General features: G+C 43.3%; 24 non-coding genes across 24 annotated transcripts; all 24 read left to right on the plus strand.

Annotated features, from left to right (window-relative positions):
- Window positions 1-152: 152 nt before the first annotated feature.
- LOC128452726 (U1 spliceosomal RNA) lies at window positions 153-316 on the plus strand. The gene has a single exon (XR_008341213.1). It is a non-coding gene; the product is annotated as a U1 spliceosomal RNA (small nuclear RNA).
- Window positions 317-871: 555 nt separating this feature from the next.
- Window positions 872-1,035, plus strand: LOC128452637 (U1 spliceosomal RNA). The gene has a single exon (XR_008341126.1). It is a non-coding gene; the product is annotated as a U1 spliceosomal RNA (small nuclear RNA).
- Window positions 1,036-1,591: 556 nt separating this feature from the next.
- On the plus strand, window positions 1,592-1,755 carry LOC128451944 (U1 spliceosomal RNA). The gene has a single exon (XR_008340465.1). It is a non-coding gene; the product is annotated as a U1 spliceosomal RNA (small nuclear RNA).
- Window positions 1,756-2,310: 555 nt separating this feature from the next.
- Window positions 2,311-2,474, plus strand: LOC128452727 (U1 spliceosomal RNA). Its single transcript, XR_008341214.1, has one exon. It is a non-coding gene; the product is annotated as a U1 spliceosomal RNA (small nuclear RNA).
- Window positions 2,475-3,030: 556 nt separating this feature from the next.
- On the plus strand, window positions 3,031-3,194 carry LOC128451956 (U1 spliceosomal RNA). Its single transcript, XR_008340476.1, has one exon. It is a non-coding gene; the product is annotated as a U1 spliceosomal RNA (small nuclear RNA).
- Window positions 3,195-3,749: 555 nt separating this feature from the next.
- On the plus strand, window positions 3,750-3,913 carry LOC128452728 (U1 spliceosomal RNA). Its single transcript, XR_008341215.1, has one exon. It is a non-coding gene; the product is annotated as a U1 spliceosomal RNA (small nuclear RNA).
- Window positions 3,914-4,468: 555 nt separating this feature from the next.
- On the plus strand, window positions 4,469-4,632 carry LOC128452729 (U1 spliceosomal RNA). Its single transcript, XR_008341216.1, has one exon. It is a non-coding gene; the product is annotated as a U1 spliceosomal RNA (small nuclear RNA).
- Window positions 4,633-5,188: 556 nt separating this feature from the next.
- On the plus strand, window positions 5,189-5,353 carry LOC128452786 (U1 spliceosomal RNA). Its single transcript, XR_008341273.1, has one exon. It is a non-coding gene; the product is annotated as a U1 spliceosomal RNA (small nuclear RNA).
- A 556-nt stretch (window positions 5,354-5,909) lies between these two features.
- On the plus strand, window positions 5,910-6,073 carry LOC128451968 (U1 spliceosomal RNA). Its single transcript, XR_008340483.1, has one exon. It is a non-coding gene; the product is annotated as a U1 spliceosomal RNA (small nuclear RNA).
- Window positions 6,074-6,629: 556 nt separating this feature from the next.
- Window positions 6,630-6,793, plus strand: LOC128451979 (U1 spliceosomal RNA). Its single transcript, XR_008340491.1, has one exon. It is a non-coding gene; the product is annotated as a U1 spliceosomal RNA (small nuclear RNA).
- A 555-nt stretch (window positions 6,794-7,348) lies between these two features.
- LOC128452730 (U1 spliceosomal RNA) lies at window positions 7,349-7,512 on the plus strand. Its single transcript, XR_008341217.1, has one exon. It is a non-coding gene; the product is annotated as a U1 spliceosomal RNA (small nuclear RNA).
- A 556-nt stretch (window positions 7,513-8,068) lies between these two features.
- Window positions 8,069-8,232, plus strand: LOC128451990 (U1 spliceosomal RNA). The gene has a single exon (XR_008340501.1). It is a non-coding gene; the product is annotated as a U1 spliceosomal RNA (small nuclear RNA).
- A 556-nt stretch (window positions 8,233-8,788) lies between these two features.
- LOC128452418 (U1 spliceosomal RNA) lies at window positions 8,789-8,952 on the plus strand. Its single transcript, XR_008340915.1, has one exon. It is a non-coding gene; the product is annotated as a U1 spliceosomal RNA (small nuclear RNA).
- Window positions 8,953-9,508: 556 nt separating this feature from the next.
- LOC128452002 (U1 spliceosomal RNA) lies at window positions 9,509-9,672 on the plus strand. The gene has a single exon (XR_008340513.1). It is a non-coding gene; the product is annotated as a U1 spliceosomal RNA (small nuclear RNA).
- Window positions 9,673-10,227: 555 nt separating this feature from the next.
- LOC128452731 (U1 spliceosomal RNA) lies at window positions 10,228-10,391 on the plus strand. The gene has a single exon (XR_008341218.1). It is a non-coding gene; the product is annotated as a U1 spliceosomal RNA (small nuclear RNA).
- Window positions 10,392-10,946: 555 nt separating this feature from the next.
- Window positions 10,947-11,110, plus strand: LOC128452732 (U1 spliceosomal RNA). The gene has a single exon (XR_008341219.1). It is a non-coding gene; the product is annotated as a U1 spliceosomal RNA (small nuclear RNA).
- Window positions 11,111-11,665: 555 nt separating this feature from the next.
- Window positions 11,666-11,829, plus strand: LOC128452648 (U1 spliceosomal RNA). The gene has a single exon (XR_008341137.1). It is a non-coding gene; the product is annotated as a U1 spliceosomal RNA (small nuclear RNA).
- A 555-nt stretch (window positions 11,830-12,384) lies between these two features.
- Window positions 12,385-12,548, plus strand: LOC128452638 (U1 spliceosomal RNA). The gene has a single exon (XR_008341127.1). It is a non-coding gene; the product is annotated as a U1 spliceosomal RNA (small nuclear RNA).
- Window positions 12,549-13,103: 555 nt separating this feature from the next.
- LOC128452734 (U1 spliceosomal RNA) lies at window positions 13,104-13,267 on the plus strand. Its single transcript, XR_008341221.1, has one exon. It is a non-coding gene; the product is annotated as a U1 spliceosomal RNA (small nuclear RNA).
- A 556-nt stretch (window positions 13,268-13,823) lies between these two features.
- Window positions 13,824-13,987, plus strand: LOC128452013 (U1 spliceosomal RNA). The gene has a single exon (XR_008340524.1). It is a non-coding gene; the product is annotated as a U1 spliceosomal RNA (small nuclear RNA).
- A 555-nt stretch (window positions 13,988-14,542) lies between these two features.
- On the plus strand, window positions 14,543-14,706 carry LOC128452735 (U1 spliceosomal RNA). Its single transcript, XR_008341222.1, has one exon. It is a non-coding gene; the product is annotated as a U1 spliceosomal RNA (small nuclear RNA).
- A 556-nt stretch (window positions 14,707-15,262) lies between these two features.
- LOC128452510 (U1 spliceosomal RNA) lies at window positions 15,263-15,426 on the plus strand. The gene has a single exon (XR_008341004.1). It is a non-coding gene; the product is annotated as a U1 spliceosomal RNA (small nuclear RNA).
- A 555-nt stretch (window positions 15,427-15,981) lies between these two features.
- On the plus strand, window positions 15,982-16,145 carry LOC128452736 (U1 spliceosomal RNA). The gene has a single exon (XR_008341223.1). It is a non-coding gene; the product is annotated as a U1 spliceosomal RNA (small nuclear RNA).
- A 555-nt stretch (window positions 16,146-16,700) lies between these two features.
- LOC128452737 (U1 spliceosomal RNA) lies at window positions 16,701-16,864 on the plus strand. The gene has a single exon (XR_008341224.1). It is a non-coding gene; the product is annotated as a U1 spliceosomal RNA (small nuclear RNA).
- The last annotated feature ends 85 nt before the right edge of the window (window positions 16,865-16,949 follow it).

Below are 16,949 nucleotides of genomic sequence, written 5' to 3' on the forward strand. Positions count from 1 at the left end.
ACAGAATTGTTTTCTTCACTTCAACAAGTCCTTTACCAAAACGGTTTGATGTGATACTGAAGGCCTTTGGATTCTTTGAATATGCATGAGGGCACCATGAGCCAAACAACTGTGTCTAAGGAACAAGGGCCTGTCTCCAATGCGTCCAACTCATACTTACCTGGCAGGGGAGAAACCATGATCATGAAGGTGGTTCACCCAGGGCGAGGCTCAGCCATTGCACTTCGGTTGTGCTGACCCGTGCGAATTCCCCAAATGTGGGAATCTCGACTGCAGAATTTGTGGTAGTGGGGGACTGCGTCCGCGCTCTCCCCTGATCATTATGCTTAATTGCAATAAGAGCCTGACACTGGGCCTATTTTATAGGCTTTGTTGTAGATATTTTGTGCTCCTGACACAATGCACTCACCAATGCCACTGATTGTGGTAGAAGTATAATTTTACAGCAAATAGACAGGTTCATTACTGTTCCAAGTTTACTGTTTTGATAAGTAATGTTTGCTAGAAATTCTTGTACTGCCTGTATGCTGATTTTTCCGACTTTAGAGCAGTTTCTGTTGTCTCTGAGACAAAGTTGTTATGTCTATGGGCTTTTGTAGTGATTTTTCAGAGATGGCCAGGGCTTACCTGGCTGATTTTCATCAAGGTTTTCTCTGTTTTGCTAGGGGAATAAAAGGGCTGGAGACAAGAAAATTTATAAAGTCATTAGATGTCATTTCACAGAATTGTTTGCTTCACTTCAACAAGTCCTTTACCAAAACGGTTTGATGTGATACTGAAGGCCTTTGGATTCTGTGAATATGCATGAGGGCACCATGAGCCAAACAACTGTGTCTAAGGAACAAGGGCCTGTCTCCAATGCGTCCAACTCATACTTACCTGGCAGGGGAGAAACCATGATCATGAAGGTGGTTCACCCAGGGCGAGGCTCAGCCATTGCACTTCGGTTGTGCTGACCCGTGCGAATTCCCCAAATGTGGGAATCTCGACTGCATAATTTGTGGTAGTGGGGGACTGCGTCCGCGCTCTCCCCTGATCATTATGTTCAATTGCAATAAGAGCCTGACACTGGGCCTATTTTATAGGCTTTGTTGTAGATATTTTGTGCTCCTGACACAATGCACTCACCAATGCCACTGATTGTGGTAGAAGTATAATTTTACAGCAAATAGACAGGTTCATTACTGTTCCAAGTTTACTGTTTTGATAAGTAATGTTTGCTAGAAATTCTTGTACTGCCTGTATGCTGATTTTTCCGACTTTAGAGCAGTTTCTGTTGTCTCTGAGACAAAGTTGTTATGTCTATGGGCTTTTGTAGTGATTTATCAGAGATGGCCAGGGCTTACCTGGCTGATTTTCATCAAGGTTTTCTCTGTTTTGCTAGGGGAATAAAAGGGCTGGAGACAAGAAAATTTATAAAGTCATTAGATGTCATTTCACAGAATTGTTTGCTTCACTTCAACAAGTCCTTTACCAAAACGGTTTGATGTGATACTGAAGGCCTTTGGATTCTGTGAATATGCATGGGAGGCACCATGATCCAAACAACTGTGTCTAAGGAACAAGGGCCTGTCTCCAATGCGTCCAACTCATACTTACCTGGCAGGGGAGAAACCATGATCATGAAGGTGGTTCACCCAGGGCGAGGCTCAGCCATTGCACTTCGGTTGTGCTGACCCTTGCGAATTCCCCAAATGTGGGAATCTCGACTGCATAATTTGTGGTAGTGGGGGACTGCGTCCGCGCTCTCCCCTGATCATTATGTTCAATTGCAATAAGTGCCTGACACTGGGCCTATTTTATAGGCTTTGTTGTAGATATTTTGTGCTCCGGACACAATGCACTCACCAATGCCACTGATTGTGGTAGAAGTATAATTTTACAGCAAATAGACAGGTTCATTACTGTTCCAAGTTTACTGTTTTGATAAGTAATGTTTGCTAGAAATTCTTGTACTGCCTGTATGCTGATTTTTCCGACTTTACAGCAGTTTCTGTTGTCTCTGAGACAAAGTTGTTAAGTCTTTGGGCTTTTGTGGTGATTTATCAGAGATGGCCAGGGCTTACCTGGCTGATTTTCATCGAGGTTTTCTCTGTTTTGCTAGGGGAATAAAAGGGCTGGAGACAAGAAAATTGATAAAGTCATTAGATGTCATTTCACAGATTTGTTTTCTTCACTTCAACAAGTCCTTTACCAAAACGGTTTGATGTGATACTGAAGGCCTTTGGATTCTTTGAATATGCATGAGGGCACCATGAGCCAAACAACTGTGTCTAAGGAACAAGGGCCTGTCTCCAATGCGTCCAACTCATACTTACCTGGCAGGGGAGAAACCATGATCATGAAGGTGGTTCACCCAGGGCGAGGCTCAGCCATTGCACTTCGGTTGTGCTGACCCGTGCGAATTCCCCAAATGTGGGAATCTCGACTGCAGAATTTGTGGTAGTGGGGGACTGCGTCCGCGCTCTCCCCTGATCATTATGTTCAATTGCAATAAGTGCCTGACACTGGGCCTATTTTATAGGCTTTGTTGTAGATATTTTGTGCTCCTGACACAATGCACTCACCAATGCCACTGATTGTGGTAGAAGTATAATTTTACAGCAAATAGACAGGTTCATTACTGTTCCAAGTTTACTGTTTTGATAAGTAATGTTTGCTAGAAATTCTTGTACTGCCTGTATGCTGATTTTTCCGACTTTAGAGCAGTTTCTGTTGTCTCTGAGACAAAGTTGTTATGTCTATGGGCTTTTGTAGTGATTTATCAGAGATGGCCAGGGCTTACCTGGCTGATTTTCATCAAGGTTTTCTCTGTTTTGCTAGGGGAATAAAAGGGCTGGAGACAAGAAAATTTATGAAGTCATTAGATGTCATTTCACAGAATTGTTTGCTTCACTTCAACAAGTCCTTTACCAAAACGGTTTGATGTGATACTGAAGGCCTTTGGATTCTGTGAATATGCATGGGAGGCACCATGATCCAAACAACTGTGTCTAAGGAACAAGGGCCTGTCTCCAATGCGTCCAACTCATACTTACCTGGCAGGGGAGAAACCATGATCATGAAGGTGGTTCACCCAGGGCGAGGCTCAGCCATTGCACTTCGGTTGTGCTGACCCTTGCGAATTCCCCAAATGTGGGAATCTCGACTGCATAATTTGTGGTAGTGGGGGACTGCGTCCGCGCTCTCCCCTGATCATTATGTTCAATTGCAATAAGTGCCTGACACTGGGCCTATTTTATAGGCTTTGTTGTAGATATTTTGTGCTCCTGACACAATGCACTCACCAATGCCACTGATTGTGGTAGAAGTATAATTTTACAGCAAATAGACAGGTTCATTACTGTTCCAAGTTTACTGTTTTGATAAGTAATGTTTGCTAGAAATTCTTGTACTGCCTGTATGCTGATTTTTCCGACTTTACAGCAGTTTCTGTTGTCTCTGAGACAAAGTTGTTAAGTCTTTGGGCTTTTGTGGTGATTTATCAGAGATGGCCAGGGCTTACCTGGCTGATTTTCATCGAGGTTTTCTCTGTTTTGCTAGGGGAATAAAAGGGCTGGAGACAAGAAAATTGATAAAGTCATTAGATGTCATTTCACAGATTTGTTTTCTTCACTTCAACAAGTCCTTTACCAAAACGGTTTGATGTGATACTGAAGGCCTTTGGATTCTTTGAATATGCATGAGGGCACCATGAGCCAAACAACTGTGTCTAAGGAACAAGGGCCTGTCTCCAATGCGTCCAACTCATACTTACCTGGCAGGGGAGAAACCATGATCATGAAGGTGGTTCACCCAGGGCGAGGCTCAGCCATTGCACTTCGGTTGTGCTGACCCGTGCGAATTCCCCAAATGTGGGAATCTCGACTGCAGAATTTGTGGTAGTGGGGGACTGCGTCCGCGCTCTCCCCTGATCATTATGCTTAATTGCAATAAGAGCCTGACACTGGGCCTATTTTATAGGCTTTGTTGTAGATATTTTGTGCTCCTGACACAATGCACTCACCAATGCCACTGATTGTGGTAGAAGTATAATTTTACAGCAAATAGACAGGTTCATTACTGTTCCAAGTTTACTGTTTTGATAAGTAATGTTTGCTAGAAATTCTTGTACTGCCTGTATGCTGATTTTTCCGACTTTAGAGCAGTTTCTGTTGTCTCTGAGACAAAGTTGTTATGTCTATGGGCTTTTGTAGTGATTTATCAGAGATGGCCAGGGCTTACCTGGCTGATTTTCATCAAGGTTTTCTCTGTTTTGCTAGGGGAATAAAAGGGCTGGAGACAAGAAAATTGATAAAGTCATTAGATGTCATTTCACAGATTTGTTTTCTTCACTTCAACAAGTCCTTTACCAAAACGGTTTGATGTGATACTGAAGGCCTTTGGATTCTTTGAATATGCATGAGGGCACCATGAGCCAAACAACTGTGTCTAAGGAACAAGGGCCTGTCTCCAATGCGTCCAACTCATACTTACCTGGCAGGGGAGAAACCATGATCATGAAGGTGGTTCACCCAGGGCGAGGCTCAGCCATTGCACTTCGGTTGTGCTGACCCGTGCGAATTCCCCAAATGTGGGAATCTCGACTGCAGAATTTGTGGTAGTGGGGGACTGCGTCCGCGCTCTCCCCTGATCATTATGCTTAATTGCAATAAGAGCCTGACACTGGGCCTATTTTATAGGCTTTGTTGTAGATATTTTGTGCTCCTGACACAATGCACTCACCAATGCCACTGATTGTGGTAGAAGTATAATTTTACAGCAAATAGACAGGTTCATTACTGTTCCAAGTTTACTGTTTTGATAAGTAATGTTTGCTAGAAATTCTTGTACTGCCTGTATGCTGATTTTTCCGACTTTAGAGCAGTTTCTGTTGTCGCTGAGACAAAGTTGTTATGTCTATGGGCTTTTGTAGTGATTTATCAGAGATGGCCAGGGCTTACCTGGCTGATTTTCATCAAGGTTTTCTCTGTTTTGCTAGGGGAATAAAAGGGCTGGAGACAAGAAAATTTATAAAGTCATTAGATGTCATTTCACAGAATTGTTTGCTTCACTTCAACAAGTCCTTTACCAAAACGGTTTGATGTGATACTGAAGGCCTTTGGATTCTGTGAATATGCATGGGAGGCACCATGATCCAAACAACTGTGTCTAAGGAACAAGGGCCTGTCTCCAATGCGTCCAACTCATACTTACCTGGCAGGGGAGAAACCATGATCATGAAGGTGGTTCACCCAGGGCGAGGCTCAGCCATTGCACTTCGGTTGTGCTGACCCTTGCGAATTCCCCAAATGTGGGAATCTCGACTGCATAGTTTTGTGGTAGTGGGGGACTGCGTCCGCGCTCTCCCCTGATCATTATGTTCAATTGCAATAAGTGCCTGACACTGGGCCTATTTTATAGGCTTTGTTGTAGATATTTTGTGCTCCTGACACAATGCACTCACCAATGCCACTGATTGTGGTAGAAGTATAATTTTACAGCAAATAGACAGGTTCATTACTGTTCCAAGTTTACTGTTTTGATAAGTAATGTTTGCTAGAAATTCTTGTACTGCCTGTATGCTGATTTTTCTGACTTTAGAGCAGTTTCTGTTGTCTCTGAGACAAAGTTGTTATGTCTATGGGCTTTTGTAGTGATTTATCAGAGATGGCCAGGGCTTACCTGGCTGATTTTCATCAAGGTTTTCTCTGTTTTGCTAGGGGAATAAAAGGGCTGGAGACAAGAAAATTTATAAAGTCATTAGATGTCATTTCACAGAATTGTTTGCTTCACTTCAACAAGTCCTTTACCAAAACGGTTTGATGTGATACTGAAGGCCTTTGGATTCTGTGAATATGCATGGGAGGCACCATGATCCAAACAACTGTGTCTAAGGAACAAGGGCCTGTCTCCAATGCGTCCAACTCATACTTACCTGGCAGGGGAGAAACCATGATCATGAAGGTGGTTCACCCAGGGCGAGGCTCAGCCATTGCACTTCGGTTGTGCTGACCCTTGCGAATTCCCCAAATGTGGGAATCTCGACTGCATAATTTGTGGTAGTGGGGGACTGCGTCCGCGCTCTCCCCTGATCATTATGTTCAATTGCAATAAGTGCCTGACACTGGGCCTATTTTATAGGCTTTGTTGTAGATATTTTGTGCTCCTGACACAATGCACTCACCAATGCCACTGATTGTGGTAGAAGTATAATTTTACAGCAAATAGACAGGTTCATTACTGTTCCAAGTTTACTGTTTTGATAAGTAATGTTTGCTAGAAATTCTTGTACTGCCTGTATGCTGATTTTTCCGACTTTAGAGCAGTTTCTGTTGTCTCTGAGACAAAGTTGTTATGTCTATGGGCTTTTGTAGTGATTTATCAGAGATGGCCAGGGCTTACCTGGCTGATTTTCATCGAGGTTTTCTCTGTTTTGCTAGGGGAATAAAAGGGCTGGAGACAAGAAAATTGATAAAGTCATTAGATGTCATTTCACAGATTTGTTTGCTTCACTTCAACAAGTCCTTTACCAAAACGGTTTGATGTGATACTGAAGGCCTTTGGATTCTGTGAATATGCATGGGAGGCACCATGAGCCAAACAACTGTGTCTAAGGAACAAGGGCCTGTCTCCAATGCGTCAAACTCATACTTACCTGGCAGGGGAGAAACCATGATCATGAAGGTGGTTCACCCAGGGCGAGGCTCAGCCATTGCACTTCGGTTGTGCTGACCCTTGCGAATTCCCCAAATGTGGGAATCTCGACTGCATAATTTGTGGTAGTGGGGGACTGCGTCCGCGCTCTCCCCTGATCATTATGTTCAATTGCAATAAGAGCCTGACACTGGGCCTATTTTATAGTCTTTGTTGTAGATATTTTGTGCTCCCGACACAATGCACTCACTAATGCCACTGATTGTGGTAGAAGTATATTTTTACAGCAAATATACGGGTTCACTCCTGTTCCAAGTTTACTGTTTTGATAGGTAATGTTTGCTAGAAATTCTTGTACTGCCTGTATGCTGATTTTTCCGACTTTACAGCAGTTTCTGTTGTCTCTGAGACAAAGTTGTTATGTCTTTGGGCTTTTGTGGTGATTTATCAGAGATGGCCAGGGCTTACCTGGCTGATTTTCATCGAGGTTTTCTCTGTTTTGCTAGGGGAATAAAAGGGCTGGAGACAAGAAAATTGATAAAGTCATTAGATGTCATTTCACAGATTTGTTTTCTTCACTTCAACAAGTCCTTTACCAAAACGGTTTGATGTGATACTGAAGGCCTTTGGATTCTTTGAATATGCATGAGGGCACCATGAGCCAAACAACTGTGTCTAAGGAACAAGGGCCTGTCTCCAATGCGTCCAACTCATACTTACCTGGCAGGGGAGAAACCATGATCATGAAGGTGGTTCACCCAGGGCGAGGCTCAGCCATTGCACTTCGGTTGTGCTGACCCGTGCGAATTCCCCAAATGTGGGAATCTCGACTGCAGAATTTGTGGTAGTGGGGGACTGCGTCCGCGCTCTCCCCTGATCATTATGCTTAATTGCAATAAGAGCCTGACACTGGGCCTATTTTATAGGCTTTGTTGTAGATATTTTGTGCTCCTGACACAATGCACTCACCAATGCCACTGATTGTGGTAGAAGTATAATTTTACAGCAAATAGACAGGTTCATTACTGTTCCAAGTTTACTGTTTTGATAAGTAATGTTTGCTAGAAATTCTTGTACTGCCTGTATGCTGATTTTTCCGACTTTAGAGCAGTTTCTGTTGTCTCTGAGACAAAGTTGTTATGTCTATGGGCTTTTGTAGTGATTTATCAGAGATGGCCAGGGCTTACCTGGCTGATTTTCATCGAGGTTTTCTCTGTTTTGCTAGGGGAATAAAAGGGCTGGAGACAAGAAAATTGATAAAGTCATTAGATGTCATTTCACAGATTTGTTTGCTTCACTTCAACAAGTCCTTTACCAAAACGGTTTGATGTGATACTGAAGGCCTTTGGATTCTGTGAATATGCATGGGAGGCACCATGAGCCAAACAACTGTGTCTAAGGAACAAGGGTCTGTCTCCAATGCGTCAAACTCATACTTACCTGGCAGGGGAGAAACCATGATCATGAAGGTGGTTCACCCAGGGCGAGGCTCAGCCATTGCACTTCGGTTGTGCTGACCCTTGCGAATTCCCCAAATGTGGGAATCTCGACTGCATAATTTGTGGTAGTGGGGGACTGCGTCCGCGCTCTCCCCTGATCATTATGTTCAATTGCAATAAGAGCCTGACACTGGGCCTATTTTATAGTCTTTGTTGTAGATATTTTGTGCTCCTGACACAATGCACTCACCAATGCCACTGATTGTGGTAGAAGTATAATTTTACAGCAAATAGACAGGTTCATTACTGTTCCAAGTTTACTGTTTTGATAAGTAATGTTTGCTAGAAATTCTTGTACTGCCTGTATGCTGATTTTTCCGACTTTAGAGCAGTTTCTGTTGTCTCTGAGACAAAGTTGTTATGTCTATGGGCTTTTGTAGTGATTTATCAGAGATGGCCAGGGCTTACCTGGCTGATTTTCATCAAGGTTTTCTCTGTTTTGCTAGGGGAATAAAAGGGCTGGAGACAAGAAAATTTATAAAGTCATTAGATGTCATTTCACAGAATTGTTTGCTTCACTTCAACAAGTCCTTTACCAAAACGGTTTGATGTGATACTGAAGGCCTTTGGATTCTGTGAATATGCATGGGAGGCACCATGAGCCAAACAACTGTGTCTAAGGAACAAGGGCCTGTCTCCAATGCGTCCAACTCATACTTACCTGGCAGGGGAGAAACCATGATCATGAAGGTGGTTAACCCAGGGCGAGGCTCAGCCATTGCACTTCGGTTGTGCTGACCCCTGCGAATTCCCCAAATGTGGGAATCTCGACTGCATAATTTGTGGTAGTGGGGGACTGCGTCCGCGCTCTCCCCTGATCATTATGTTCAATCGCAATAAGAGCCTGACACTGGGCCTATTTTATAGTTTTTGTTGTAGATATTTTGTGCTCCCGACACAATGCACTCACTAATGCCACTGATTGTGGTAGAAGTATACTTTTACAGCAAATATACGGGTTCACTCCTGTTCCAAGTTTACTGTTTTGATAGGTAATGTTTGCTAGAAATTCTTGTACTGCCTGTATGCTGATTTTTCCGACTTTAAAGCAGTTTCTGTTGTCTCTGAGACAAAGTTGTTATGTCTTTGGGCTTTTGTGGTGATTTATCAGAGATGGCCAGGGCTTACCTGGCTGATTTTCATCGAGGTTTTCTCTGTTTTGCTAGGGGAATAAAAGGGCTGGAGACAAGAAAATTGATAAAGTCATTAGATGTCATTTCACAGATTTGTTTGCTTCACTTCAACAAGTCCTTTACCAAAACGGTTTGATGTGATACTGAAGGCCTTTGGATTCTGTGAATATGCATGGGAGGCACCATGAGCCAAACAACTGTGTCTAAGGAACAAGGGCCTGTCTCCAATGCGTCAAACTCATACTTACCTGGCAGGGGAGAAACCATGATCATGAAGGTGGTTCACCCAGGGCGAGGCTCAGCCATTGCACTTCGGTTGTGCTGACCCTTGCGAATTCCCCAAATGTGGGAATCTCGACTGCATAATTTGTGGTAGTGGGGGACTGCGTCCGCGCTCTCCCCTGATCATTATGTTCAATTGCAATAAGAGCCTGACACTGGGCCTATTTTATAGTCTTTGTTGTAGATATTTTGTGCTCCTGACACAATGCACTCACCAATGCCACTGATTGTGGTAGAAGTATAATTTTACAGCAAATAGACAGGTTCATTACTGTTCCAAGTTTACTGTTTTGATAAGTAATGTTTGCTAGAAATTCTTGTACTGCCTGTATGCTGATTTTTCCGACTTTAGAGCAGTTTCTGTTGTCTCTGAGACAAAGTTGTTATGTCTATGGGCTTTTGTAGTGATTTATCAGAGATGGCCAGGGCTTACCTGGCTGATTTTCATCGAGGTTTTCTCTGTTTTGCTAGGGGAATAAAAGGGCTGGAGACAAGAAAATTTATAAAGTCATTAGATGTCATTTCACAGAATTGTTTTCTTCACTTCAACAAGTCCTTTACCAAAACGGTTTGATGTGATACTGAAGGCCTTTGGATTCTTTGAATATGCATGAGGGCACCATGAGCCAAACAACTGTGTCTAAGGAACAAGGGCCTGTCTCCAATGCGTCCAACTCATACTTACCTGGCAGGGGAGAAACCATGATCATGAAGGTGGTTCACCCAGGGCGAGGCTCAGCCATTGCACTTCGGTTGTGCTGACCCGTGCGAATTCCCCAAATGTGGGAATCTCGACTGCAGAATTTGTGGTAGTGGGGGACTGCGTCCGCGCTCTCCCCTGATCATTATGCTTAATTGCAATAAGAGCCTGACACTGGGCCTATTTTATAGTCTTTGTTGTAGATATTTTGTGCTCCTGACACAATGCACTCACCAATGCCACTGATTGTGGTAGAAGTATAATTTTACAGCAAATAGACAGGTTCATTACTGTTCCAAGTTTACTGTTTTGATAAGTAATGTTTGCTAGAAATTCTTGTACTGCCTGTATGCTGATTTTTCCGACTTTAGAGCAGTTTCTGTTGTCTCTGAGACAAAGTTGTTATGTCTATGGGCTTTTGTAGTGATTTATCAGAGATGGCCAGGGCTTACCTGGCTGATTTTCATCGAGGTTTTCTCTGTTTTGCTAGGGGAATAAAAGGGCTGGAGACAAGAAAATTTATAAAGTCATTAGATGTCATTTCACAGAATTGTTTTCTTCACTTCAACAAGTCCTTTACCAAAACGGTTTGATGTGATACTGAAGGCCTTTGGATTCTTTGAATATGCATGAGGGCACCATGAGCCAAACAACTGTGTCTAAGGAACAAGGGCCTGTCTCCAATGCGTCCAACTCATACTTACCTGGCAGGGGAGAAACCATGATCATGAAGGTGGTTCACCCAGGGCGAGGCTCAGCCATTGCACTTCGGTTGTGCTGACCCGTGCGAATTCCCCAAATGTGGGAATCTCGACTGCAGAATTTGTGGTAGTGGGGGACTGCGTCCGCGCTCTCCCCTGATCATTATGCTTAATTGCAATAAGAGCCTGACACTGGGCCTATTTTATAGGCTTTGTTCTAGATATTTTGTGCTCCTGACACAATGCACTCACCAATGCCACTGATTGTGGTAGAAGTATAATTTTACAGCAAATAGACAGGTTCATTACTGTTCCAAGTTTACTGTTTTGATAAGTAATGTTTGCTAGAAATTCTTGTACTGCCTGTATGCTGATTTTTCCGACTTTAGAGCAGTTTCTGTTGTCTCTGAGACAAAGTTGTTATGTCTATGGGCTTTTGTAGTGATTTATCAGAGATGGCCAGGGCTTACCTGGCTGATTTTCATCAAGGTTTTCTCTGTTTTGCTAGGGGAATAAAAGGGCTGGAGACAAGAAAATTTATAAAGTCATTAGATGTCATTTCACAGAATTGTTTGCTTCACTTCAACAAGTCCTTTACCAAAACGGTTTGATGTGATACTGAAGGCCTTTGGATTCTGTGAATATGCATGAGGGCACCATGAGCCAAACAACTGTGTCTAAGGAACAAGGGCCTGTCTCCAATGCGTCCAACTCATACTTACCTGGCAGGGGAGAAACCATGATCATGAAGATGGTTCACCCAGGGCGAGGCTCAGCCATTGCACTTCGGTTGTGCTGACCCGTGCGAATTCCCCAAATGTGGGAATCTCGACTGCATAATTTGTGGTAGTGGGGGACTGCGTCCGCGCTCTCCCCTGATCATTATGTTCAATTGCAATAAGAGCCTGACACTGGGCCTATTTTATAGGCTTTGTTGTAGATATTTTGTGCTCCTGACACAATGCACTCACCAATGCCACTGATTGTGGTAGAAGTATAATTTTACAGCAAATAGACAGGTTCATTACTGTTCCAAGTTTACTGTTTTGATAAGTAATGTTTGCTAGAAATTCTTGTACTGCCTGTATGCTGATTTTTCCGACTTTAGAGCAGTTTCTGTTGTCTCTGAGACAAAGTTGTTATGTCTATGGGCTTTTGTAGTGATTTATCAGAGATGGCCAGGGCTTACCTGGCTGATTTTCATCAAGGTTTTCTCTGTTTTGCTAGGGGAATAAAAGGGCTGGAGACAAGAAAATTTATAAAGTCATTAGATGTCATTTCACAGAATTGTTTGCTTCACTTCAACAAGTCCTTTACCAAAACGGTTTGATGTGATACTGAAGGCCTTTGGATTCTGTGAATATGCATGAGGGCACCATGAGCCAAACAACTGTGTCTAAGGAACAAGGGCCTGTCTCCAATGCGTCCAACTCATACTTACCTGGCAGGGGAGAAACCATGATCATGAAGGTGGTTCACCCAGGGCGAGGCTCAGCCATTGCACTTCGGTTGTGCTGACCCGTGCGAATTCCCCAAATGTGGGAATCTCGACTGCATAATTTGTGGTAGTGGGGGACTGCGTCCGCGCTCTCCCCTGATCATTATGTTCAATTGCAATAAGAGCCTGACACTGGGCCTATTTTATAGGCTTTGTTGTAGATATTTTGTGCTCCTGACACAATGCACTCACCAATGCCACTGATTGTGGTAGAAGTATAATTTTACAGCAAATAGACAGGTTCATTACTGTTCCAAGTTTACTGTTTTGATAAGTAATGTTTGCTAGAAATTCTTGTACTGCCTGTATGCTGATTTTTCCGACTTTAGAGCAGTTTCTGTTGTCTCTGAGACAAAGTTGTTATGTCTATGGGCTTTTGTAGTGATTTATCAGAGATGGCCAGGGCTTACCTGGCTGATTTTCATCAAGGTTTTCTCTGTTTTGCTAGGGGAATAAAAGGGCTGGAGACAAGAAAATTTATAAAGTCATTAGATGTCATTTCACAGAATTGTTTTCTTCACTTCAACAAGTCCTTTACCAAAACGGTTTGATGTGATACTGAAGGCCTTTGGATTCTTTGAATATGCATGAGGGCACCATGAGCCAAACAACTGTGTCTAAGGAACAAGGGCCTGTCTCCAATGCGTCCAACTCATACTTACCTGGCAGGGGAGAAACCATGATCATGAAGGTGGTTCACCCAGGGCGAGGCTCAGCCATTGCACTTCGGTTGTGCTGACCCGTGCGAATTCCCCAAATGTGGGAATCTCGACTGCAGAATTTGTGGTAGTGGGGGACTGCGTCCGCGCTCTCCCCTGATCATTATGCTTAATTGCAATAAGAGCCTGACACTGGGCCTATTTTATAGGCTTTGTTGTAGATATTTTGTGCTCCTGACACAATGCACTCACCAATGCCACTGATTGTGGTAGAAGTATAATTTTACAGCAAATAGACAGGTTCATTACTGTTCCAAGTTTACTGTTTTGATAAGTAATGTTTGCTAGAAATTCTTGTACTGCCTGTATGCTGATTTTTCCGACTTTAGAGCAGTTTCTGTTGTCTCTGAGACAAAGTTGTTATGTCTATGGGCTTTTGTAGTGATTTATCAGAGATGGCCAGGGCTTACCTGGCTGATTTTCATCAAGGTTTTCTCTGTTTTGCTAGGGGAATAAAAGGGCTGGAGACAAGAAAATTTATAAAGTCATTAGATGTCATTTCACAGAATTGTTTGCTTCACTTCAACAAGTCCTTTACCAAAACGGTTTGATGTGATACTGAAGGCCTTTGGATTCTGTGAATATGCATGGGAGGCACCATGATCCAAACAACTGTGTCTAAGGAACAAGGGCCTGTCTCCAATGCGTCCAACTCATACTTACCTGGCAGGGGAGAAACCATGATCATGAAGGTGGTTCACCCAGGGCGAGGCTCAGCCATTGCACTTCGGTTGTGCTGACCCTTGCGAATTCCCCAAATGTGGGAATCTCGACTGCATAATTTGTGGTAGTGGGGGACTGCGTCCGCGCTCTCCCCTGATCATTATGTTCAATTGCAATAAGTGCCTGACACTGGGCCTATTTTATAGGCTTTGTTGTAGATATTTTGTGCTCCGGACACAATGCACTCACCAATGCCACTGATTGTGGTAGAAGTATAATTTTACAGCAAATAGACAGGTTCATTACTGTTCCAAGTTTACTGTTTTGATAAGTAATGTTTGCTAGAAATTCTTGTACTGCCTGTATGCTGATTTTTCCGACTTTACAGCAGTTTCTGTTGTCTCTGAGACAAAGTTGTTAAGTCTTTGGGCTTTTGTGGTGATTTATCAGAGATGGCCAGGGCTTACCTGGCTGATTTTCATCGAGGTTTTCTCTGTTTTGCTAGGGGAATAAAAGGGCTGGAGACAAGAAAATTGATAAAGTCATTAGATGTCATTTCACAGATTTGTTTTCTTCACTTCAACAAGTCCTTTACCAAAACGGTTTGATGTGATACTGAAGGCCTTTGGATTCTTTGAATATGCATGAGGGCACCATGAGCCAAACAACTGTGTCTAAGGAACAAGGGCCTGTCTCCAATGCGTCCAACTCATACTTACCTGGCAGGGGAGAAACCATGATCATGAAGGTGGTTCACCCAGGGCGAGGCTCAGCCATTGCACTTCGGTTGTGCTGACCCGTGCGAATTCCCCAAATGTGGGAATCTCGACTGCAGAATTTGTGGTAGTGGGGGACTGCGTCCGCGCTCTCCCCTGATCATTATGTTCAATTGCAATAAGTGCCTGACACTGGGCCTATTTTATAGGCTTTGTTGTAGATATTTTGTGCTCCTGACACAATGCACTCACCAATGCCACTGATTGTGGTAGAAGTATAATTTTACAGCAAATAGACAGGTTCATTACTGTTCCAAGTTTACTGTTTTGATAAGTAATGTTTGCTAGAAATTCTTGTACTGCCTGTATGCTGATTTTTCCGACTTTAGAGCAGTTTCTGTTGTCTCTGAGACAAAGTTGTTATGTCTATGGGCTTTTGTAGTGATTTATCAGAGATGGCCAGGGCTTACCTGGCTGATTTTCATCAAGGTTTTCTCTGTTTTGCTAGGGGAATAAAAGGGCTGGAGACAAGAAAATTTATGAAGTCATTAGATGTCATTTCACAGAATTGTTTGCTTCACTTCAACAAGTCCTTTACCAAAACGGTTTGATGTGATACTGAAGGCCTTTGGATTCTGTGAATATGCATGGGAGGCACCATGATCCAAACAACTGTGTCTAAGGAACAAGGGCCTGTCTCCAATGCGTCCAACTCATACTTACCTGGCAGGGGAGAAACCATGATCATGAAGGTGGTTCACCCAGGGCGAGGCTCAGCCGTTGCACTTCGGTTGTGCTGACCCTTGCGAATTCCCCAAATGTGGGAATCTCGACTGCATAATTTGTGGTAGTGGGGGACTGCGTCCGCGCTCTCCCCTGATCATTATGTTCAATTGCAATAAGTGCCTGACACTGGGCCTATTTTATAGGCTTTGTTGTAGATATTTTGTGCTCCTGACACAATGCACTCACCAATGCCACTGATTGTGGTAGAAGTATAATTTTACAGCAAATAGACAGGTTCATTACTGTTCCAAGTTTACTGTTTTGATAAGTAATGTTTGCTAGAAATTCTTGTACTGCCTGTATGCTGATTTTTCCGACTTTACAGCAGTTTCTGTTGTCTCTGAGACAAAGTTGTTAAGTCTTTGGGCTTTTGTGGTGATTTATCAGAGATGGCCAGGGCTTACCTGGCTGATTTTCATCGAGGTTTTCTCTGTTTTGCTAGGGGAATAAAAGGGCTGGAGACAAGAAAATTGATAAAGTCATTAGATGTCATTTCACAGATTTGTTTTCTTCACTTCAACAAGTCCTTTACCAAAACGGTTTGATGTGATACTGAAGGCCTTTGGATTCTTTGAATATGCATGAGGGCACCATGAGCCAAACAACTGTGTCTAAGGAACAAGGGCCTGTCTCCAATGCGTCCAACTCATACTTACCTGGCAGGGGAGAAACCATGATCATGAAGGTGGTTCACCCAGGGCGAGGCTCAGCCATTGCACTTCGGTTGTGCTGACCCGTGCGAATTCCCCAAATGTGGGAATCTCGACTGCAGAATTTGTGGTAGTGGGGGACTGCGTCCGCGCTCTCCCCTGATCATTATGCTTAATTGCAATAAGAGCCTGACACTGGGCCTATTTTATAGGCTTTGTTGTAGATATTTTGTGCTCCTGACACAATGCACTCACCAATGCCACTGATTGTGGTAGAAGTATAATTTTACAGCAAATAGACAGGTTCATTACTGTTCCAAGTTTACTGTTTTGATAAGTAATGTTTGCTAGAAATTCTTGTACTGCCTGTATGCTGATTTTTCCGACTTTAGAGCAGTTTCTGTTGTCTCTGAGACAAAGTTGTTATGTCTATGGGCTTTTGTAGTGATTTATCAGAGATGGCCAGGGCTTACCTGGCTGATTTTCATCAAGGTTTTCTCTGTTTTGCTAGGGGAATAAAAGGGCTGGAGACAAGAAAATTGATAAAGTCATTAGATGTCATTTCACAGATTTGTTTTCTTCACTTCAACAAGTCCTTTACCAAAACGGTTTGATGTGATACTGAAGGCCTTTGGATTCTTTGAATATGCATGAGGGCACCATGAGCCAAACAACTGTGTCTAAGGAACAAGGGCCTGTCTCCAATGCGTCCAACTCATACTTACCTGGCAGGGGAGAAACCATGATCATGAAGGTGGTTCACCCAGGGCGAGGCTCAGCCATTGCACTTCGGTTGTGCTGACCCGTGCGAATTCCCCAAATGTGGGAATCTCGACTGCAGAATTTGTGGTAGTGGGGGACTGCGTCCGCGCTCTCCCCTGATCATTATGCTTAATTGCAATAAGAGCCTGACACTGGGCCTATTTTATAGGCTTTGTTGTAGATATTTTGTGCTCCTGACACAAT

This window comes from Pleuronectes platessa, chromosome 11 (genome assembly GCF_947347685.1).
Source record: "Pleuronectes platessa chromosome 11, fPlePla1.1, whole genome shotgun sequence".
Classification (NCBI taxonomy): Eukaryota; Metazoa; Chordata; class Actinopteri; order Pleuronectiformes; family Pleuronectidae; genus Pleuronectes; species Pleuronectes platessa.